This window comes from Cygnus atratus, chromosome 7 (assembly GCF_013377495.2).
Source record: "Cygnus atratus isolate AKBS03 ecotype Queensland, Australia chromosome 7, CAtr_DNAZoo_HiC_assembly, whole genome shotgun sequence".
Lineage (NCBI taxonomy): Eukaryota > Metazoa > Chordata > Aves > Anseriformes > Anatidae > Cygnus > Cygnus atratus.
In genome coordinates, this window is record NC_066368.1 from 26729933 (window position 1) to 26755036 (window position 25104).

General features: G+C 39.6%; 1 long non-coding RNA gene across 2 annotated transcripts in view; it reads right to left on the reverse strand.

The window, feature by feature from the left end:
• LOC118246313 (uncharacterized) overlaps window positions 1–21126 on the reverse strand; it is a 55819-nt gene extending 34693 nt beyond the window's left edge. Inside the window, exons 1-2 of one of the 2 annotated variants that reach the window (XR_004778136.2) lie at window positions 21071–21126; window positions 9506–9694 (exon numbers count right to left, since the gene is read on the reverse strand). This is a non-coding gene — a long non-coding RNA (uncharacterized LOC118246313). Of the gene's footprint in view, window positions 1–9505; window positions 9695–13792; window positions 13854–21070 lie in introns of those variants that run through there. The other variant, XR_004778137.2, reaches the window with a different exon arrangement.
• Window positions 21127–25104: the final 3978 nt, after the last annotated feature.

A 25104-nucleotide genomic window follows, 5' to 3' on the forward strand; every position in this document is an offset into this window, starting at 1 on the left:
CCTTTGCGGAAAACCCCTTCAGGCTCTGAAATAAAAGAACCCAAACTGTAGCAACAGCAAGTCTCCTTGGATATAAGCATGGACAAAGCAGAGTAGCGGCATTAAAACATACGCTTGGAGCAAAAGAACTCAAGTTATGGGAAATCATTCAAGTTGTGGAAAACTGAAGTCTTCCGCAGACTTTTCTACCATCTGTGTCTTGATTCTTCCTATGCTTTACAGGCTACCATTGTATCCATTCCTGTCATCAGCGTCAGCCTGATTGCTCTGAACTGACTGCCACAATCACCCAGGTGTCCTAAAACAAAACCTTGCTCAAGATCACAGGTATTTCCTTCTGGCTCCCTCCCTAAATGGCACTTCTTTCCATATCCATCTGGATTACCCCAGTTGCTAACACAAGGAAATTTCAAACAGGCTGCAAAGAGCCATCAACTTTTTCTCTCAAACAAGCATAGGAGAAAAATTATGATCTTCACAGCATCATAGGATTTAATTTATACCCAGGCAAATTCAAAGCCAGTCACAAGGAAGACAGACACTTTAAAGGTAACTTTAATTCTTTCTCAGCACACCTTACCCCTAGATGCCAACTTTTCTCCCCAAGCCACCCTCCTTGCCAATCATGAGAATCTCTTTCGTCAGACTCTGCCTTTCATCACTGAATTCTCCTTTACTACCACCTGTTCAGAAAGAGCCTCACACTTTGCTGTAAGAAGCTAAGACACAGTTTGAAGTTAGAGCCTTGCTTTTTTTTTTTTCGTTTCCACTAGAAAAATGGAATGATTCTTTGCATTGGTTTCAAACTGAAAAACAAACGATTCTTCCTGTGACCCCAAGGCAACCTGGGAGGTCGATACTGACCTTTATTGCCCTCCTACGCTATTTTTTTCCAAGTGGGAAGCAATTAAAAAAACCTCTGGCAGCGTGCCTTTTCTGAAGGAGAAGCATATTGTGTCATCAATGATGAATCACGTATTGATACAGTTTCCTTGATCTTAAGCATCAAGCAGGAACAAACCACACTTGCCACAAGTGCTGCAGTGGCATGACACACTTTTGCACAATACTCTTGGGCAAAGACAGGCACACCAAGTTGGACAAATATGGAAAACTACTATCACCTTCAGTCAGACATGACCAATGCATCATTGGACTTTGATTTGTTTGGTCTCTGAAACTGAGAAAACAGCTGCATTGGTTTTTCCTGGCATTGAGATGCTTTGTCAATCAAGGAAAAGTTTTACTACTTGTTCCGGCTGGCAAGCACAAAACCCCTGAAAGACTTGAAGCTATTGTATAAAGAGCAAGAGCAAAACGTATCTTATCAGTGTTTGCAGATTGTGTGGTTTGTAAGATTTTAATCTAGCTTAATTTTAATTAATTTCTTTATCTATCTAAAAGCTATCCAGATAGTACATTTTTCGGGTTGGTTGGTTGGCAGGGACCGTAAACACTGAACATACAAATACTTTGATCCATTCTATTTCCAATCGAACTTTCATCCTCTGCCTATAAATGAGGAATGTGCCAACAAATTGCTTGTGTCTACAGCAAGTTCTGACACCTGTAGGCCAGATGAACTGAAATAAGGAACATTAATATCGAAGGGAAGACACTTGATAACCTTCATGGGTTTTCATCAGCCCTTGAATCAACTGTTTTTATGTGAACTGAGCAATGCTATCCTTTTTAATCTAGTCTATATCAAGCTTTTCATAAATTACATCTATTTTATGTTCAAAAATAAGACAAGGCTGAAGGATATGACAGTTTATCTGGAGCATTTAAACCAGGCTTAGCCAGCTGTGCCTTTGAAATCACCCTTTTATGTGACTGCAGGTAGCTTCAACTACTACCCACTGAAGAGATGTCATTTGAGTCAGTATCTATCTAGCTACCAAGTTCAGGATTCTGCACAAATACCTTGTAGGCATTTCTCTTCTTTTATTTAAACACATCTGTGCTGACATCTAAGGAAAGCCTACCATCTGTTGGGAGCCAGTGAACCCTTATTATTCCTTATTTGAGATGAGCAGGCATTTAAAGGTCATTTTTTTCCCGAATGTTCTTCAGGTTCCTTTCTTTAGATAACAAAGCAGAGACCATGTCAGCAAGAAGGTCAAGAACAGTCAAGTGAATACTCTTAATATTAGTAGAATAATTGAGCCTAGAATATAATAAGAAAGCCTGGCACCATTAAAAAAAAAAGGGGGAGGGGAGGAAGGTCAAGAAAATTTCACTTTTTTTTTTTTAATCATATGTAAAATGACCCTCAAAGATGTGAAAAATAAAGAAATGAAGTAACTGAATAAAACTGTCATTCTTTTAGCCACTGAAATGTACAACTTGTGGAGAAAAAACTGTGGGGCTTGGACTTTGATCCTCTTAAATGAGCCCAAATCCACACCCAAGAGGACAATGTAAATGATCATTCACACAAGTATTCTTGAGGTTGCTGTTGGTTTGCTGTTATCTGAAAACCTCCTCCTGAAATTTTCAGTTTTGATTGCACTAGTTTAGGCTGTGCTAGTTAAAGCCTCCATTTGTTTTCAGCTGCTCTGCCCTTTATTTAGGAGGGTGTCATTATTACTGTCTTATACAAACTGTATCCTAATTTAGTTTGTCATCAATATGAAATACTAAAGTATTATTTATAAAGCTCATCATGAACATGTTGCAAACTACACTAAGCTACACAGCATGCGCTTAAGCAACTACGAGATACAGGGCACTACATAAGCTTTATTTTCTTGCAATAGCAGTGACAAAGAGGTGAAGCATCTTTAGAAGCAAGCAATGAATCCCAAGGTGAGGCACTACTGGAAGGTAGATGGGATGACCAAAAAAGGGTTTTCTTAATTTGGGAAGCAATGAGACAGGGAACCTTTCCTACAGGTTGCATGAAGTAACTCTATCAGTGTATTTTTGGGAAGTGTTTGTTCCCTTCTGAAGTCAAGACTGAAAGCTAAGAGGTAGCGTACATTTTTAGAGATTTAATGACATTTTGGCTTGCTGAGACCTCTGATTCTTATCAGCTCCTTCAGAAATTGGATACCCTGGTTAATCTGAAAAATGCACGGACAACTCTTCCCACTTAGACACCTGAGATCAATCTTGTAGTAGTTAAAATCTTTGCTATGTTCTGCTAATGCAGGTTATGTTTTCTATTTATTCCTGCTGATCTAAAACATTACAACTTCATTCTTTTTATGAAAATTTCCCTTATACATGTGAACAAAGGAAGTTAACGCTAATTAACCTACCCTGTAAAAGCACATGCTTTGATAACAGGGCACTTAATTCATTTTGAGATGCAGCCTGTGACTTCATAGATTTATTGACTTACATTCTGTGAATAGGTTATGTTCAACAATGGGGATGCTCAAGCAGTATTAGCTGGTAATAATCACTGAATGATGATGTTCTGAATGGTATTTGTTTTCTCCTATCTGTTAGGCAGTACTGGTCGTTTGCAATCCTCTCTAGCACTTTATTTAATAAGCAGATGGGGAGGAAAGCAAAGAAAAAAAAAATCAACCTTTCCCCTGAATGTAACTGCTTACTGCAGTTTAAGTCCCCACCTCATTCCCGTGACAGGATTAGGTAGCATCTCCAATTGCAGCTGAACTGCATGAGAACAGTTACTAGGTACCCAGCAGCTCACCAGACAGCACAGCTGAGCTTGATTATCAAATGAGAATTTGACCTAGTTTGCCACACTTTAGCATTCTATATTCAAACAGTATAGTAGTAGATACTATGCAAATCACTGCCAGAATATATTTTCATGAAAATGCTTTTTAATCTTCATTTTGATTATGAAAGCTAGATCAACCATAAGTGAGAAAACACTCGACTCTCACAGCCCACAGTAAACACTCTACACTTAATTTCCATGAGGCTGTGACTGGGTTCTCCTGAAGGAAGGAGTTTGCTTTTCCCAGCACTGGAGTACTAGAAAGGAGAAGTGAAAGCAGATGATATGAAAGGATAAAGAGGATTTATCCACTATGGATTTCTAGAACTTTCCGTATTCTGTGACACTGATGACATTATACAGAAAGCTATTTTTCACTAAAATGACAGCTTTTAACACCCTCTCTCAGGGCATGCATCTAATTCAAGAAATATCAAGGAACACTGAAACTGGAGGCTAAGACTCTGCTTTTCACACTAAGCCATACACATCTACCTCCCAAGAACTATCTGGGCTACAGCTGAAGCAACAGCATGCTTACAGCAGAGCTATCTTGTGTTTCACAGAGAACACACATTCAGGTCTTACTGGGATACCGTACGAGCTTAGCTTCACCCCTACCACGCATGCTGGTGTTCACGCCTCACTACACATGCTATAAATAATCAAATTCAGTCATTTGGTGTGGAATTGTAATACGCCATTTTCAAGATAGTTAAATTTTGACTCGAAGTTACTACATAGATTTTTCTGACATAGAAAATATTTGCAAAATAATACAGAAAAGTCTTTAAGGAAGATTTAAGTCATTCTTTATCCTAGCAGAGAGATCTGATTTTTTTTAATGTTTTTAAAAGTTATCTGAATGAATGTTGCTACTTTAGATGAGTATTAATGACACAGTGCAAGCAGGAGCTTTTTAGGCTTTGGAATTATACAGTGACAATCTGTGGAAATTACACTGTGGAAGACTGGAGCAAGGCTCCTTGTGCCACTGAATTTCTACTGTGAAGCCAAAGCAAGGATCAGCTGGATGAGAGTGAGCAGAGAGCACCCATAACAGAAGTAGTGGTAGGCCTCTGTAGGGCTTGGACAGAATAACAGATTTAGGATTATGCAGTAAAATGGTTGGAAGTTTATTGTATGCATACATGTGTTCCATTTCCTTCCAATACTAAGAAACGTAAAACTTAATAAGTCACAAATATCAGGTTGTGATTATTACTGAATCCACCAACTCGATTGGGCTCATAACTGCAGTGCTAAGTTTTACTACCCTGACCTGTAACACCATAATATTTATGAAAGAATTTCAAATAAAATATTTCATTTTCAGATATTTCATTCACTACACAGCAATTATTTCCCATAACGCAGACTTAATGAAACAAAAGGGAACATTTTTCTACACTGAGCTCAAAGGAACTAAACCTCTCTCTTTTCCTTTCACTCAGCAGGAACTGTTTTTCTTTTTTGCTTCTTCTGAACAAGCTTGTGCACTCAAAATGTTTCAGGAAAGACAAGAAAAATGCTCACGCCATGCTTAAGTCCTCAGATTCAGGATGCTGGCTGTACTGGCCATAGATCACACTACCAGGTGCTGACAATGTTCTGCCAGTTTCAACAGTTGTCTCTAGTCCTGCTCTGTTATCATCTGCCATGTGTTGCCTTAGAGTGAATCCTCATTCTGATTTCCTGCCTAATTGCTCAATTCAGCATTCATTTACTAGCAGAGTCTCTCTGCCAGACTACCATGTGTTTTTTCATCATTCTGCTTCACTGACAGAACTGGTTGAACAAACAACTATCCATAATTCAGTCACATTTCCATACCTAAAATGCCAAGTTTGGTCCATGGTCATATATAAAAATCCTAATACTAATTGTTTGTAAATATTTCTATCACAGATCAGTAGAAATATACCAACTCCGATCTTTCTGCAAGTTCAAATAAATTGTAATTTGGTACTAAAAATGTACTGGTCGTTATCTGCTACTCACTTGAAAATCTTCCATTCTGTTAACCCCATGAGAGTACAGACAGAGCACAGAAACCTTTAGGGTCAACTGTACAAATGCAAAGAGTGCAGTTAAGGTGTGTCATCTGAAATTGGTTTTGAATGAATGATAAATATAGTTACATATCCAATCTCAGGCACACTTCTTTGAGAAGGTCCTTAAATATTTTTTAATGCTCTCCAGTGTTTCTTGTCCACACCAAATATGCAACAATCAAGTCTGAAGCTGCCATGAAAACAAAACTCCCACTGATTTCAAGTGTGATACACACTTTTATTGAGAACAAGATGATTAGCTCATCAAGTTCAAGCCCTTAATCCGGAAATTAGATAATTTACAAACAGAACCTAGTAAATACTGAAATGCAGCTCCCATGTGCAGAGTAACCTTCTGTAGTTAGTATGTTAAGAACTAACAGCTGCAGGATGAATCTCAGGAAAAATAATTATTTGTTTTACTAAGACCAAACCATGATGCCACAGATGGAAGCAATCTACAGTTCAGACTGCGAACTTAACTTTCCTGCCTTTACATTCCAGATCCTTCCAAAAGAAAAACTGGGGTTTTGTAAATGGAGTAACCAACATCAGAAGTACCTGAATACCAAGGATAATTCAAGGCATGAGGACTTCAGAAAGCAATGGTGAATGACCCTCCACAGTTAGATTTCCATAAGCCTACAAATAGCTTGTTCTACAGGGTTCTCTTAGTGATCTCAGCCTAGTTTCTTCAGAGAAACTGCACTGAATAAAGGTGAATGTATTTGTCAATGCTGTACTTGTAATCAGACAAAACTGTGAAATGGAGTGCTAATGCAGACTGATATACCTCAATTAACCTTAAGAATAATCCATCTTAATGAGTTTGCACATGTTCAACCCTTCTCTTTGTGAAGAAAAATTATATAGAAACACATATTTTTGCTACATATACTCTAAAGATTGGAATTCTTATCCATCCAGTTGGATACCAGGTTGTTTCCTTGAACATCTTCACGTGTAAGATTCTATTTACTGTACTTGAAAAACTAAATTCATTCACAGAACACTTATTTACCCTGCTGTTGTGAGAAAACCCAGACCATTTGCTTTTCCACCATTTCCTCTGTTTTCTTGCTCAATATTGCTGAGGGAGCTAGCTAGTATCATTTCACTGCAAGGCTACTTTCAATTACTTTTGAAAGGTCACGGTGACTTTGAGAGGATTGGAAGAAAGCAGATGTTACACCTTTCTTCAAGAAGGGCAAGGACGAAGATCCAGGAAACTATGGACTGTTTATTCTCACCTCACTTGCAGAGAAGGTGATAGAACAAACACACCTGGAAGCCATTTCCAAACACAGGAAGGACAAGAACACAACTGTGAGTAGTCAGCATGGGTTTCCAAAGATGAAATCATGTTGGAAGAACATGGTGACCTTCAATGATGAAGAACAGTGGCTCAGTAGATGAGGAAAAGCAAATGTTGCTCATTTTTATGTTAGTAAGGTTTTTAACACTGTCTCCTGTAACATCCTCATCGACAAATTGCTAAAGTACAGACTACATAAGTGGAGGGTGAGGTGGACTGAGGCCTGGCTGAACAGCCAGGCCCAAAGGGTTGTGATCAGCAGCAGAAAGTCCAGATGGAGGTAAGTCACTAGAGCAATACAGTTTAACATCTTCATCAGTGCTGTGGATGATGGGACAAAGGACACCCTCAGCAAACCTGCAGATGATACAGAACTGGGAGGAACAGCTGGTTGTGCTGCCTTGCATAAACACAGGCTGGAGAAGCGGGACAACAGGAACGTCAGTGAGTTCAAATGGAAAGGCCAAGCCCTGCATCTGGGGAGGAGTAACCGCCTACACCACTACAGGTTGGGGTCTGAATGGCCAGAAAACAGCTCTGTAGAAACAAGGACACACTGCAGAGAGTCCAGCAAAGGACTGATGGGGGAGAAAAGAAACTAGATTCTTCTCAGTGGTGTGCAACAACAGGTCAAGAAGTAACTTCTATTTAGATTTTCATTTAAACATAGGAAAAAGCTGTTTAATCCAAGGTTGATTGAATGCTACAACAGGTTGCCCAAAGAGGGCTGAAGAGTCTCCATGCTTAGATATATTTAATGCAACAACAGCCTGAAGTACAGCTGATACTGACTTAAACAGGACGGGTGGACTAGATTTCCAGAGGTTCCTTCCAACCTCAATGTTCTGTGAAAAACACAACAATAGGGCAGCCCATTCATCTTTTTCCAGAGAATGACTGGAGAAACAGCTCTGAGTACACTAAGAGGAAAGTGATATACAAAACAACATTTGTTCTGGCAAGCATAACAAGTCTGGCATAACTACATTGCTGCCTGACAGTACGAACACCAGCCAAACCCTCCTCTGCTTCTGGCTGTTCTGTCAAAAGGAGAAAACTTTCCAACTAACTGAAAACATATCAGTGAACTGAAATTCTTCCCTTCCTAATAAGGAAGACTGCTGTACAGACTAGGAGGTGCCAATTCAGAATTTTATCTTTATCAGAAGTTTCCACTAGATTATAGTGAAATCCCCAAACAGGAAGATTCAAAACAATTGCATTTATCTTGTCAGTCTTTTCTTTAGGGCATCTTAAGCCACAAAAATCCAGCTCCTGGCACGAATGTTCCTATGGTCAAGTCACCAGTATTCAGCCTCTGATACAGCTATTTAGTGGATGAAGCATATTGAGTCTTCAACTTTTTCTTAATTCTTTGAATGCCCATTTAAAATAAATACAACCGCCACTCCACAGAGGGTTGCCAGAAGCCATCTCCGGAGAAGTGGATAGATGCCTCTCAAGACACACCTACAAGGCCAAAATCTGCAGCCCTAAACAAAGGTTGAGAACAGGGAAATGCTCAAAACAGTATTTAAAATCTATCAAATATTAAAACTTTCTAAAATATGAATTCTAAACATAGGGCATAACACCAAACATTTAAACGACCATGCAGTACTACATAAAGAGAGAGGTTAAAAATGTTTTGTCAGTTTATTCTGCATTTGAAGAAGTTGAGATTTTTCTTCTATTTTACAGAACAGCTAAAAGGAAAGTTAGGAGAGAGAGCAAAACAAAAAGCACAGAAATTGAAGAAATGACTGCATTTCAAGACTTTTTCTTTAGAATGTCTATGAAACTTACCATTTATTATGTTTAGTGAGTTGTTTTTAAAATTCATAGCTTTTCAAACACTAGCATGTTTCTTCATGTGTTATTAACATCACAAAATCTCCAGGTTCATGTTTACGCATTTTGCTAAAAATGTTACAGAGTATTAGATAGCTACAATTACACTGAATTTGCCAACTTGAAGTGTGTAAATCTGCCTGGTGGCTGTGGCAGGGTTAAAATGAGGAAGCAACTACCTCTTTTTTGCTAAGACCAGTATGTGATTGATATGTCATTGTATGAATATTCTGGGAGACTTTTCTAAAACATCACATAATTTAGCACCATCCCACAATGATCTTTATACTCCCACTGACAGTTTTCAATACCCTTTATTTTGTGTTATACAGACCATTTTGTTTATTCAGCTCACATGTACAGATCTAGAGAAATACATAAAACTAATGGTATATGAAAATATTTTAAAAATATGTTGCATCACCTGAAAGCAATTTACAATAGCAAAATTACATGTAGATACACTTACCTTGGATTATGGAAAAGGCTGAATTTCAGTTGACTAATGCAGCTGGACTTAAGATTAAAAAGTAAAATACTCAACTGAGGACCTGAGAATCATAGAGAGAAGAAATTACTTCTTACCTATGACAGTTAATTCAGGCACGCTGGGAGCAGACAGACAGTAATGACAGGTGCAAGGCAGGGCCTATCTTGTGCTGCAGTTCTCTCTCTCCCTCCCTGTCTGCTGCTGCATTTCTCTGCACCTCTCCAGAGGCACATCTCTCACCCTAAGCATTCTTTCTCTACTTAGACGCAACAGTTTTCTTCTCCCTGGAAGCAAACAAACAAAACCAGTAACACTTAGCAACAAACATCAGTGTGATGAATCTATAAACATGTACTCATCCTGTAGATGATCTGGTTACTCTCCTTTCCCAGAAAAAAATGGTTTTGGTGAAGTGTCAACCTTCAATAAAATAGACATATTTTCACAAGTCATTGTAGGAATCAGTTACATTTACGGCTATTTTTTTTTATCTTGACCAGTGTTTGAATGCATTAGTGGCCTATCATTAAAATGGTTAGGCCTATCTACATGAGGAGATTAATTCCAACAGGTGAATGTAAATTACAAAACTGATTACCATATGGCAATTGGCAGTACCTTGGGATGAATGTGATGATGTATTTGGATACAAGTAGACATAACCATATGTGATGGTTGACCACAGTGCAGCAACACATCCAACAAACAAATTTAGAGTGATTTTCAGAGCTTGATGGAGGTACGCAGCATTGCAAACCAAAGGCTTGCTGGATGAGATACAGCATGTTCTCAGACCGTATGTTTGTTCCATAGAGGACTCTGAAGTAGCGTTTCAGTTTCTGTTTCATGCCCTGCTCATTCCTAGTTACTCCTGACTCTAGTGAGAAGAGGAACTGCTTGTCCCAGATGCTTGATTTCCATATACGGTCAGTGCTCCATTAATTGACGGTATGGACAAGCATAGCTTAAACAGCAGAACCCTGGAGGTACAGAATTACAGAGCATTCTGCAGAGCACAGGTCTGGATAGGGAGTGCCGATGTCAGCAAGTACAAATATGATTCACTCCAAAATATTTGGAAACCCTGTACTATGTATGCATTTTTATGTCAGGTTTACCATGAGAAATTGGTGTACCTTCACCCACTCACACAACACCTCCAGCACTCAGAGGACAAGGTGACCTAGTGCCAAGGCACATGCAGCTCTGCAAAAATACCTAAACCTCCCATGGAAGCAACGCTAAGCTAGAGCTAACAAACCCACCTGGACTTTAGCTGAAATGGTAAACACATTTAATTAACATGGTATAGTTCTTTATGTTTCCAGTTCCTGACATGTGACACTGGCTAACTCTGCAGAAGTTCACTTAATTCTAACAGATTTGTAAGAGCAGGCTCAACGCTGCAATACATGCAAACGTAAGTTAATTGGTTTTGTATTTGAGACAACCAGAGAGCAGGGTAGCCCTTTTTCTGTGGCAGCACATCTTACCTGCAACAAGTGACTTAGCACTGCATGGAGCTAGATGAATTCTGTACCTGTAGCACAGAAAGTGCAAAACCCAGATCATGTACACGTGGATAACTGAATGCCGACTGCAGTTTGTAAGTACACAGCATGTCACCATGGTGAATGTATGGAGACTTGTGTTGACTCAGCTGAATGCTCACAAGGGAAATCTCCCATAAGATCAGTTCTGCTCAGAATGCAACTTTGCTGTCACTCCTGAATATTGTGAAACAGTGTCACAAGCTTCTACACACGTAACACAGACTTCTGTAAAAGCTCTGCATTTTAAAACTACAAAAAAGCTCCCTTGCAAATAAAAAGATGCAAAAAATCTGCATACTTCATTGTGGTTTTTTTTTTTCTTTATTATTCTGCCCACAATCCTTCTGTTCCTGTTCTCTTTGGGCCACACAAAGTGTGAAGAGCAGTAAGTTAAAGTTTCATGCACAGTGCTGGGGAAGAGGCTACTTTCGTAACTACTGTTCGTGAACTTCAGCATGCCCCAGTAGAGAGATGCTACTATTCCAAGGGCTGCTGTCTTCCTTTGGTTAGCTATGATTTTAACAATGGAAAACTTGCTACACTTCTTTCAAACAATTACATTTAGGAATTGTTAGTAAGTGTAAACAGGCACATGGTAGAGGCTATTTATTACATAAACATAAGAAATGTTTAAAAAAAAAACACCAAAAAAACTACAAACAAAGCAGACACCTCCCATACCCAACCCCCCAAAAATAGATTTTTGATATTTTGACAGTTTTGTTTAACTTACAGAAAATGTTTCAGTAGACAATTTTCGCAAGGGCTCTGTCTGCCTAGTAAAGCACAGATGAATCCTTTTCTGAACAGCTAAACAAAAGTTGGATATGGAGCTCATTACTTACATCAGAAGGCTTGTTACCTTATACTCCATTAAATTTGAGGACTGAATTACTGCCTGAATGATGTCAAGAAAGATCACTAAAAGCCTTTCCAGTAGACTAATAACTCTGTAGAAGTTTGTTAATTTTCCAGCACTATCAGAGGATAAAAAACAAAAAACATCTAGCTGGTCAAACTCAAGACTAGAAAAACAAATAATGACAGGTGAAGAGGGGTGGGGAGAACAGGTCTGCAGAATTCAAACGTTATCACAAAACTCATTTGGCTCCTCTCAACATATGTGATATGGCTATAGAAGTTTCAGAAATGCCCCATATAACATAGGTGCCTTAAAAAAGCTATCATTCCTGGGCTTTGATTTCTGTGAACTGTTAGATAATACAATACAGTTTCATACTCCTACTCACCTTCATGATTCTGCAGAGCTGTGCAAAAAATAAGTAAGAGTCTACCCATCACCAGCAAGCCACACAATAAAACTGAGCTCAAATTTAATGGTTGAGTTCAAACATTATGTTGAACCCTACTCAAAGCAGAAAGTGACCCCTCTCTGCTATACTATCAGTAGCAATGCCATCAGATCAGTCAGAACTCTGGTTGTATTAGGCAGAGTCCATTGAACACAAGGAATTCAGGTGTGACATGCTTATCTTCTACATTACTTCTATTATAGTAAAACAAATATAACAAATAGGTAAAACAGGTAAAACAAAAATATAACAGGTAAAACAAAATTTAACAAATATTTTCAAGATAAATAAACCTGAGCCAGAAAATATTGACATGAAATTAAGAGATACAAAATAACATGTATCTCCAAAGGCTGGTAAAGCTTAAATCCAACCCTTTAATTCAGGGTCACATTTAGAAAACACCACAAAACGTTACATGTAGCATTAAAGCACAAATTATTCCCTGAAATAATGTGTTCTACCATGTCAGATCTGAGTTTATTTGCACTGTACTAAAGCTTAATTAGAGAACATTACTTGTAGTGGTAAGTCCTATCATAGAATCATAGAATATCCCGAGTTGGAAGGGACCCATAAGGATCATCAAGTCCAACTCCTGGCACCGCACAGGTCTGCCCAAAAGTTTAGACCATGTGACTAAGCGCACAGTCCAATTGCTTCTTAAATTCAGACAGGCTTGGTGCAGTGACTACTTCACTGGGGAGCCCGTTCCAGTGTGCAACCACCCTCTCGGTGAAGAACCTCTTCCTGATGTCCAGCCTAAACTTCCCCTGCCTCAGCTTAACACCGTTCCCACGGGTCCTGTCACTGGTGATAACAGAGAGTAGGTCCCCTGCCTCTCCACTCCCCCTCGCGAGGAAGTTGTAGACTGCAATGAGGTCCCCCCTCAGCCTCCTCTTCTCCAGGCTGAACAGGCCCAGTGACCTCAGCCGCTCCTCATATGTCTTCCCCTCTAGGCCCTTCACCATCTTCGTCGCCCTCCTCTGGACACTCTCCAACAGTTTAATGTCCTTTTTGTACTGTGGTGCCCAGAACTGCACACAGTACTCGAGGTGAGGCCGCACCAGCGCAGAGTAGAGCGGAACAATCACTTCCCTCGACCGACTAGCAATGCCGTATATATATAGATAGATAGATAGATAGCGATGCCGTATATATCATATTAAACAAGATACATTCTTCTTTCCCAGCGCAGCATTAAAGAAGGTTTCCATCTCTGCTAAATCCAAATTTGCTAAAGGCAAATTCTGACTTTATTTGAATTAGGATTACAAACTGAATAGCAAATTGAAAACTACATTTATTTGCATTTTTTTCACTTGGATTTTTTTAATATTTTTCTTTTTTCCTTACACAAAGTCTCAAGTGAAGAAAATGCAAACAGGTTGTTTTGAATTATCTATGCAAGTAATATCCTTCCGCCAACTTTTGGAATAAAAATTTGACCTGAAAAGGTTAGAATTATTTTCAACTCCACTGCAACAAATAAAGTGACTCTCAGACTGACTGGTACCTGTTACAGACAGCACTCATCCATGGCGGTATGAAATCTGAGCAAAGACACATCATCTTTGGATAATCTGAAATAAATGTATTAGAGTATTAAAAAAACATATTTTTTAAAGTGATTTATAGAATGATTCTATGGTAAGTGATTTACTTTTGAATCTCTTTTGTTTGAGAAAACTAGATTTTGAGAACACAATGATATCAGAGCGTAAGTAGACAAATAGTATAAGCAATGTATTTCTCTCTGATTTTTCTATGCCACTGTGATCACTGTATCCCATCAGATGGCTTCTTGTTGTTGTGCTTAACTGACTATGTGAAGGCACAGTCAAAGCAGACTTCTTCACTCTTAAAACCTTTGATGTTGGAATGGGACTAATAGAACAGTTTGGGTTGGAAGAGTCTGTAAAGTTCATCCAGTTCCAACCCCTACCTTGGGCAGGGAGACCTCCCACCAGCCCAGGCTGCCCAAAGCCCCATCCAGCCTGGCCTTGAACACCCCCAGGGATTGGGAAGCCACAGCTTCTTCGGGCAGCCTGTGCCAGTGCCTCAGCACCCTCTGAGTGAATAATTTCTTCCTAACATCTAATCTGAATCTACCCTCTAATGGTATGTCTTGAATTGACTGCAGCATGTAGTTGCTGACAGGGCCTGTAAGAACATACAAACAGGTCATGCTCTATAGCCTCTACAGTTTTATTATTTGGAGTTTATCTTAACTCCAGCGCCTATGTAACAAACCAGAAACCAAATGTTGCCAATCTTGCCTCTGCTCTGATCAAACACCTAGTTTTCCCACCAATCTCCCCATTTCTCTTCATTTTCTGTATCCTAAGAAACTTTCACATGTACTTCATGCTTATTTTCCTGGTTGAATGGTTTAGGAGTGTTACTTCCACAAATATCTAAGATACAGTAACAAATGGCTGCCAACCTTACCACAGGCATAGGGAGAACAGGAAAAGGCTCAAACATTAAAGAATGGCCTCCCCAACAGAGCCTAAGGAAATTAGCTGATGTCTTGACTCAATGCAGAACGGGGACCAGAAGAAAAGGTTTGTTCAAATTCCATGAATAAACTTCATGCTTACCAGATACAGATTATTTTTTCCTTGAACACAGTATTTGTTTCTCAAACGGAAGCAAGTTTATTTTTGATGCAGTATGTAGTGAATAAAAGATAGCTTGGATGTCCTGAATAAGAGATAACAGGTAAGTTGAGTCTGACTGCATCAGAACAGTAATTTGAGACCCCAGAAAGCATTAAAATTGACCTCAGAATGCAGCAACCCGCAGAAATCCCATTTCCTTATTTTGTTTCATTTCCAGAGGGCTAGTATTGCCTTTATTCTAGAAATTGGTGCACAATGAAGTAAGTGGAAGAACTTTTAAGTCAACAAGAACAGCCTGTTACGGCTGGCACACATAGACATCTACCTTCTCTCTCTCCCTAGATGACATCAGTTCGTAGAATACACTCCGCTGCATGTTACTAAACTGCCATTTTCTACACAGCTTCCATGCCTCCTGAAAGGCATATTTTAAAGAAGAAAGGTTTACTAGGATTTTTATTGTCTATATCCCTGTTATCACCAACTTTATTAGGTTTTTCTAGATAACCACTTACGGCCACTGGCAAGAAGGTAACCCAGTTCAAATTACTGCACTACTACTAGCTCTCTGTTAGGCCAACACAAAGTTCAAGAAAAAAAATATTACGTTAGGAAGAAAATTGATATTGTGGGTGGGGGCCCTTTTATCATGACAGTAGTAATAGACCTTAGGAAATTAAGTTTATATATATAACTTTATTTCAGACTAAAAACCTGTCTTTTTTGTTATTGTAATTGTACATGTGTTCATCACAAACACAAAAAATCAGTAAGTGCTGTGATTAGAGCACGATTATTATAAATCACTGTACATCACCCAAATGGGGTTATTAATCTTTAAAGCCATTTCTAAGTCATTACTGTTTTTAAACACTGACCTAACAAAAGTTACAATAAAAAGCTACAATATAGGTAACCAGCTAGAGAAAAGTGATGGAACACCTATGAAACTAACTTTTAGGGCATTTTGAAACTCGTAAGAATTATACAATCTTATTTGCTATAGGAGATTAAAAATGCACTTTATTCAGAAAAGCTTTATTAAAAAGAAAGAAAGCCACTAAAGGTTTTTATTGCTTCTGTATTCTCTAAAAATGAAAATCAAGTCAACAACAACTGTAGTATTTAGTAGCTTCATATTATGAAAGGGCTACAACTAAAGACCACACTTCATTACAAATTTAATGCTAAGCTATCATCGTGAGCCTTTTATTCAAATATTCTATGATACTCCTGTAAAATTATACAGCCAACTATTGTTATAGTATTTTGGTTACCGGATCCCCTTTCTCCCTCCCTCCTAAACCCACAAAGGACACTCCCCTTCCCTAATTCAAAGGTAAGGCCAGCTGCCTCGAAAGGCTAGCTGCTAGGAGCCTCGAAATCAACACTCCTGATGGATTTTTATTTCCATTTCCTTCACTCTCCATTTTCCTATGATGCCTTCCCTGACTGCTAATGTGGACAATTAGACCAATCTTAACTCAATGTAGATAAAATACTTTCTGCCCTACCAGCTGCCCCTTTCAAGCACAAGGCATTTAACATATTTTTGACATATGGAGAGTAATTTCAATCCAGTACTGTAATCTTTGCAGGGAATCTTCAGTGCTAAGTACCTCAGGATTACAAAATGGCCTGGCTGTACCTCTCTGGTCAAACTGGCTGACCTCCAAGCACTGCAGATAACCGTAAAACTGAAATAAGAGTAGTGCTGTACTCAGGGAAAACACTGAAATGAAACGGAGGAGTTATTTTTTTTCCAGAAACCTGAAAGGGTTGAAAACGGCCCAGTACAGTTTGCGATATTGGCTTTTGACTGCTGTAACCTGATTTTTCCACATTCATTTATTAGACAACCTCTGTAGCACTACAATCCTTTCCAAATGCCTTTACATAAACACCAAACTAATCGGCAACCCACAGGTAAGTCAGATACAGTATCTTATTAACCAGCCTTACTGTAAATGCAAACGCTTGACAAGTCTTTGACAGCTAGAAAAAGAACTCCAGCCATCATCTGGGAGGATTTCTGCATGCTTTACAGCAGAGTGTGTCAGTTGCTAAGATAAAATGGTTATATTTCCTGTGTAAATCATTATCAGAGAAGTTGTAGTCCTCCTTATTATATATGGCAATCTCAAAACATATGTGCTTGTGAATGACGTGTTATTTACATATACTACCTCTTTGAAAAATAAACTTGGAGGACTCTATAGCTAAGAATAAGCTAATGGAAGACAGAGTCAACAGAAAGACTGTCAGGACTCAGATTTTCAAAGTTAAACACAACGGAACATTTACTAGGTGAGATCTCTTTCCAATCCTTTACCCAAAAGAAACATTTAAGTGCTGGGAAATTCCCCTCAGAATACCACAACTATGCTACTGTGATGCTCTCTGTCATGTGAGACACGAGGATCTCTCTGTCAGCCAGAGCATTTTCAATGCCCACCCATGACTGCACTTTCAAATTTCTTAGGCAGGATGCCTAAAATGGCAAGTTGGCTGATACTTCACTAATGTTTAGTGGAGTAAGTTCAAGTTTTCTTCAAAGCTGCAGGGAAACCTAGAGACAGCATATATACTAACATGCCAAGCTGAAGGCTTCGCAAAGATATGCTGCTGTGTAATAATGAGGACCATGTCCTCATTCAGATCATGAACAAAGGACAGCTTTATTTGATTTAAAACATTAAGCTTAAAAAAGAAGAAAACACATTAGTAGCTAAATTTTGCTGCTTTGCAGGTTCACTTAAAGGCAGAAGGAGGACTTTGATTTTCCTACTATCACCATTCAAGTATCACCATTCACCCTCTTGGTGCAGGTGCTAAGAGAGCCAACTAGGAAAGGTGCCCTCCTAGATCTGTTGCTGGAGAACAGAGAGTTTCTTGTGGGAGACGTGGCAATTGGCGGCCATCTCAGTCATAGTGACCATGAAGTGGTTGAATTTAGAATTTATGGTGACAGAAGGAAAACTGCCACCAAAACTTCAGCCCTGGATATGGGGAAAGCAGACTTCAGGCTGCTCAGGGAACTAGTCAGCAAGGTCCCCTGGGAAACTGCTTTTGAAGACATTGGCGTCCATCTTTAAGCACTGCCTCCTAAAAGTACAAGATCAGGCAATTCCAAAATATCGGAAGTCAGGCAAGCGGGGCAGAAGGCCGGCCTGGCTGACCAGGGAACTTCTACTGGAGCTTAGGCGAACAAAGAAAGTGTACGGCTGCTGGAAGGAGGGTCAGGCGATGAGGAAGGAATACAGGGATGCTGTTCGTGTTTGTAGGGAGAAAATTCGTGTGGCCAAAGCCCAACTAGAGTTGAAGCTGGCCATGTCTGTGGGAGACAATAAAAAGGGTTTTTTTAGATATGTGAACAGAAAAAGGAGAACTAAAGAAAACATAGGTCCGCTACTAGATGGGGAGGGTCTCCTCACAGACAATGACATAGGCAAAGCAGAGACTTTTAATGCCTTCTTCGCCTCTGTCTTCAACACTGGTGATGGGCTTCAGGACCCAGGGTACCCTGAGCTGGAGGACCATGACGGTGGGAATGACAAACTCCCAACCGACCCTGAACGTGTGCGGGATTTGCTGCTCCACCTGGATCCATACACGCCCATGGGTCCAGATGGAATTCATCCCAGGGTGCTTAAAGAGATGGCTGACATCATCGCAGGACCTCTCTCAATTATTTTTCAACGATCTTGGGAATCTGGAGAGGTCCCATTGGACTGGAAGCTGGCAAATGTTGTGCCAATTTTCAAGAAGGGCAAGAAAGAAGAACCTAGCAATTACAGGCCTGTCAGTCTCACGTCAGTGCCTGGTAAAATTATGGAGAGGATGATCCTTGAAGTTATTGAAGCGCACCTGGGGGACAATGCAGTCATTGGTCCCAGCCAACATGGATTCATGAGGGGTAGGTCCTGCCTAACAAATTTGATTTCTTTTTATGACAAGATCACCCATCTAGCCGATCAAGGGAAACCAGCTGATGTGATCTTTTTGGACTTCAGCAAAGCTTTTGACATGGTTTCCCATAGGATCCTACTGGACAAAATGTCCAGCATACAACTTAACAAAAACATCGTACGATGGGTGAGCAATTGGCTGACGGGCAGGCTTCAAAGGGTTGTGGTAAATGGGGCCACATCTGGCTGGCGGATGGTCACTAGTGGGGTCCCTCAAGGCTCCGTTTTAGGGCCAGTCCTCTTCAATGTTTTTATAAATGATTTGGATGTAGGACTAGAACGTGTTCTGAGCAAAGTTGCCAACAACACCAAACTCGGAGGAGTTGTGGACTCGGATGAGGGTGGAAAGGCCTTGCAGAGAGATCTGGACAGATTGGAGAGCTGGGCGATCACCAACCACATGAAGTTTAACAAAAGCAACTGCCGGGTCCTGCACCTGGGATGGGGCAACCCTGGCTATACGTACAGACTGGGCGACGAGACGCTGGAGAGCAGCCCCGCAGAGAGGGATCTGGGGGTTGTGGTTGACAGCAAGTTGAATACGAGCCAGCAGTGTGCCCTGGCAGCCAGGAGGGCCAACCGTATCCTGGGATGCATCAAGCACGGCATCGCTAGACGGTCAAGGACAGTGATTGTCCCGCTCTACTCTGTGCTGGTGCGGCCTCACCTCGAGTACTGTGTGCAGTTCTGGGCACCACAGTACAAGAAGGACATTAAACTGTTGGAGAGTGTCCAGAGGAGGGCGAGGAAGATGGTGAAGGGCCTAGAGGGGAAGACATATGAGGAGCGGCTGAGGTCACTGGGCCTGTTCAGCCTGGAGAAGAGGAGGCTGAGGGGGGACCTCATTGCAGTCTACAACTTCCTCGCGAGGGGGAGTGGAGAGGCAGGGGACCTACTCTCTGTTATCACCAGTGACAGGACCCGTGGGAACGGTGTTAAGCTGAGGCAGGGGAAGTTTAGGCTGGACATCAGGAAGAGGTTCTTCACCGAGAGGGTGGTTGCACACTGGAACGGGCTCCCCAGTGAAGTAGTCACTGCACCAAGCCTGTCTGAATTTAAGAAGCGATTGGACTGTGCACTTAGTCACATGGTCTAAACTTTTGGGCAGACCTGTACGGTGCCAGGAGTTGGACTTGATGATCCTTATGGGTCCCTTCCAACTCGGGATATTCTATGATTCTAAGTATTTGGTCAAAAAGGTACCATCATGTCATTGGGAAAGCCCTGCTCCACTAAAAACACAGTGTGCCTTTTGTGGAGAACTGAAGTCCCAATTCACTGAATCACTTCAGTTTCTACTGAAGAGCTCTACTGAATCAAGTGTGTAAGTATTGACTGTTACAAGTTCTCATTTACTAATTTATTAGTAGTTTTCTCACAAAAGGCCATTGGGCTAACTCTGCATGAGACAGTCCACACAAAATCAACATTTTCAGCACTCAGGCTGTCTTATTCTAAAGAACAATCCAATACCTATGGTGTGAGAGCTTCTAATCATTGTGAATTACTATGCTACCCAGCTCAGGGAATTTGCCTTTTCTTTCCAACTGACCTGAGACACGCAGTAGTCTGAGAAGAAAAGAAAGCAGGGGCACAGTGCCTGTGCAGGGGACCAGAGAAAGTGTACTCCCCACTTGGATGCACTTCATCATGTAACTCCTTAAATTTTCTCTGGTGAACCAGTTGTGTACCAGAAAAGCTTTCAAATTTTGATTTGCTAACATGTATGGATTTTTACCAACAAGACTGCTCTTGGTCAACAAAGAAGTAATTACTTTAATGATTATTCTAGTAATTACTCAAGTAGTCAATAGAGAGGGAAGTAATTACTAAATTAATTCAGCCATCACCAAAGAAATGAGGGACATACACAGATCGGAATAAAAATTATGCTTAGGTTACAAATATTCATAAGTGCTTCAAGTTCCCCATCATTTAGTTCCATCTAGAAAGACTGATCTAGAAAACACAGCACTAACTTCAGGAAAATTTATGTACAACTTACAGTGGGCTCGGACACATTCTCATTGCAGAAAGTATTAAAACTTGCACAGCTAAATTAATAGTATTGACTGAAATTCATATGGCTAAAGCACAGAATCAAGTCCCTCTGCAGACCATTAGGTAACACCCAATCTAGAAAAACACAAATAGCCAAGAAAAAAAAAATCAAGATTATAAAAACAAAAAAGAAAAACATACCGTTTTCTTGGGTGTGATCTCGGAACTTCTTTAACCTCACTGAATACAAGTGGGCCTGAAAGAATGAAAAACAGCATTAAATCACAGTGATGTGCCATGGGGCACTACTGTAACAACTCACAGTACTTTATGGTTTGAGAGTTCTTTTGCCAAGTCGTATTAGTATTCTCTCAACATTGTATCCACATATTTTAGGTAAAATAGACAAATTTCAAGACATCAATAACTGGCCATCATCACACTGAGTTTCTGAATGACTGAATTAGTGAAATAGGTACAAGGCAGATCTGTTGATCAGCATGCAGTTTTCTTTACATTTACACTACTCTGATGAAACTGGCATACAATCAGCAAATAATTTTAGAACTATGGAAAGGATGTGCAATAATCCTTCAATCAGTAGGCAAATGAAGATATTAAAAACATCATATATTAGAGTAATTCCCTTCATAAATGGTTCGTGACCTAAAACAGCAATTTTAGACTATAAAAACAAACCCCTTTGTTTTCAAGTCAAAATAGGACATTAAAAGAATATTGATTTTTTTCTAAAAGCACATTAGAACTGACTAAAAGTAGGAAAGTAAGACACTTGTGAGAGAAATGATAATTTATTTGTGCAGTTTTGAGGCTTCTTGGCCTCGTACTGATTTCTACTAAAAAGTATTTGCTGGCATGCTAGCATCATTCTAAATAAGGTTTCTTTACCAGTAGCTACCATGTACTTCCTTGATAGATACAAAAAGATCGAAAGAAAACTTCCAAGATGAAAAAGGAAATGCCCAAAGCCCGTACAGCCAAAGATAACGAAATAGAAAAGAAGGAATCTAAGCATATACATACAGTCTGGAAATGAATGTAGTATTTTATTCTCAATACCTGTTCTAAGGTTTACTCATTCAAATCAAAAAATAAATATATCCTTAAGTAGCCCACGTTCATTTAAGACGTAGCTTTACCATCTGTAGAGTCTTAAATCCTTTCTTCAATGTAAGGTATCTGTGGATAAAAATCCTCAAAACAAAACATCTGTTTTGTCTCAAGTATATCTATCATTAGAACCAGAGTCGTATTTTCAGGGATTATATCTCCACATCTAATTGCCTAGTTAACACACTTGCAACATTTGCCTTTTACTAGGCTTTCAGAGATCACTGTAACACTAGAAATTTCAGCCTCCGTGAAATGCAATTCAGTTCTCGAGCACGTCTGAGCATCTAGTAGATAATACAGGACAAACTCATCTGTTTATAAGGAATACTTGGAGGGGGGTGGGGGCAGGGGAGGACATGCTTTCAGTAAAACCTTGCAAGATCATATCTGTGGCCCTTCTCTCTCAATACATTACATTGATTACAAAACCTTCAAAGTCCAGAATTAATGCAACCTGGGAGTTTCAACCAAACTCCAACCAAATGGGGGTTCTATCCAAAGGCTGTTCTTTACAGCACAGACTCTCTCCTGTAACCTGATGTGATAGCAAATCAGGACAGGGAAATCTCATCTTGGCTATGCCTAAACAGAACAACTAAGAAAGATCAAACAGTAATTGTGGTTTTCATAACCTGTGAAAGTCAAAGATTTTCTGTCCTTGTCAGTTCAAGGTGGTAGCAAACATGCTAAGAGGCCTCTTCTGTGTTAAAGCACTCCATGATTTCTTCCTGGACAAAGGAAAATCCTTCTTTCTCCCTCTATCATTTAATATAATCAAAACAAGGAATGTTATATTTTCATTTTACACCTTATTTACTCCTTTTTTGTCACTTGCTATGTACTCTGTTTCTGTTTGGGTGAAACTGTTTTTCTTAGTCCTTTGCTTTTAAAGGGAGCAGCTGCTAACTGTAACGATTTTGGACTTTCCATTTGGAAAGGAAAATAAGATGAGTAACTTTACCCAAGGCTCCCCCTATTAATGCTCAGCACAAAGATAACCAAACTATTTGTCTTCAAGTAGCATTCCCCCATGTTCTTGGAGAGCTGCTTCAGAACAACAGTTCCAAAGATTTCCCCTCCCTCCCTTTGACTTTCCCTCTTCACTCCAAAAAGCTTAGATCAAACGTAGCATGCTCAGTAGAACAGCCTGCACTGTACAGCTGCCCCTCCCTACTGTTAGGTCTTTGATGGATTTCTCTGCTCTAGAGACACTTCTGAAGAGGCAACCAGGCCACCTGGGTAAGATTTCCATCTGTGAGTTCCTCAAAAATCACCGCCTCATTGATTTCCTCCTCTGTGATGTACTTAAGGGCATCAGCATAGAAGTCTGAGATGCTTTCAAGGCATTAGTGTCTGTGAAGAGAGCACACTGACTAAAGGCCTAGTTCTACTTTATGATTACCTACAAATTCCTGTCCTCTTCTTGACATTTTCTTGGAAAAAAAGAAAAGCCACTAAATCTACAGTTCCATCTAACCTTGAGGTGGTAAATTCTATCTTCAGTAACATGTCCAAATTAAGAAATCAAGATGGATTACAAAAGAGATAAGTAACTATAACCAGTTCCTTATCATTGTTAATTTTTGGAAGTTGTAACAGTACAAAAGGAGTAATACTTCTGTACATCTTCTGACTGATAGGCAGAGTACAACTGTTACACAGGAGATTATGATTTTCTAGTCTTCACATCACAAATGGAGAAATAAATCAAGAACTGAAAGATGAGGTTAAATTTCCTGTACTTGGGAATAGGATACTCTCAAGTTTTCAATTCTCTCTTCCCAACTTCTCCTTCCTTAAATAGTTCTTTAAAGACTGTTTCTCATTCCCCTTCCAGCCAGGCGCAGTTCCCGTGCCCCTCCCTTACTACCTATCTCTAAGAACTCATTCAGCTACGGTATGTCTGGGAACAACTCATGCATCTGTCCTTCGTAGACCTCCAACCCTTATGATGAAGCTGAAGTTTCACTGTGTGTCCTTAATACCTGCTTGAGAACATTTGGATGCCCCAGTTTTGCTCCAAGTGGGGAAACTGCAGCTCTTCATCTCCCTATGCAAGCCTGTCCTACTGTTTCTTTAACATAGCTGAAAACATTATCAGCTTTTCTGTCATTCCACCCTGTAACTGCCAAAAGCTCTACTAAGGTACGTAACCACACGTACAGACACAATAACACAGAAGTGTCAATGTTATTCCCAACAAATAAAGCTTTTCAACATTAACAACCAAGGTTTTGTATTACATATATATAGCGGTGCTTCTTCAAGACAGACAAGTTTGTTTTTTTTTAATCTTTTGTTTTCAAAGATGGCAATTTTAGACGATATGGCATTTCAGCAATCCTATCAGTTCACAGCAATGCATGATTCATTAATGGGTTCATCTCTATCCGTAAAATTCTAAGGCAATTAAATAGGAATTGATGTTTCTCCAGAGAGGCTTCTCCATCTAAAAATAAAATAGAAGTTAAGACAGTGACTGGCATTATTTATATCAACAGTTCTACTGGAATGATAATACAGCAGCTTTCACATGCAAATATACATACATTTAAATGACTTAGTAAGGATTAAAGTAAGGAGCTTAATACATTTCTTTGCTTGTGTTCTATCTTTTCATTCACTTAAGAATCTTATCAAAATGCCTCTCAAAGCAATTCTTTTGGACTGTGAAGAAATGTCAGTACACCACACTGAAAATATCCCTGGCTCTGAAAGAAAAGATGCCATGTGGGAAAGAAATAGCGAGTCATTATAAAGGTATGAAAATAGGTCATTATAAAAACAATGTTTAAAAATCACATTTCCTCAAGTCAGGATTCAACAATATGCTTACTCAATCTAAAGAAGTAACAAATAGGTATGTTTAAAAATGTGTATGTCACTGAGATACTAAAACTTTCAAGAGAGGACAGAATCATAGTCACAGGATTTATCATGGAAAGATTCACCTCAAAGCAGATTTGAATCTATGGTAACTATGCCTCTTAGCACCCTTAAAATACCAAGGCTCCAGTACACGGGGCTGGATCCCACTGCTGCTCGTCTCACCAGAGGCAAAAATGGTTCCTTTCAAGAACCAAGCAAACAAAAGTAAGGTC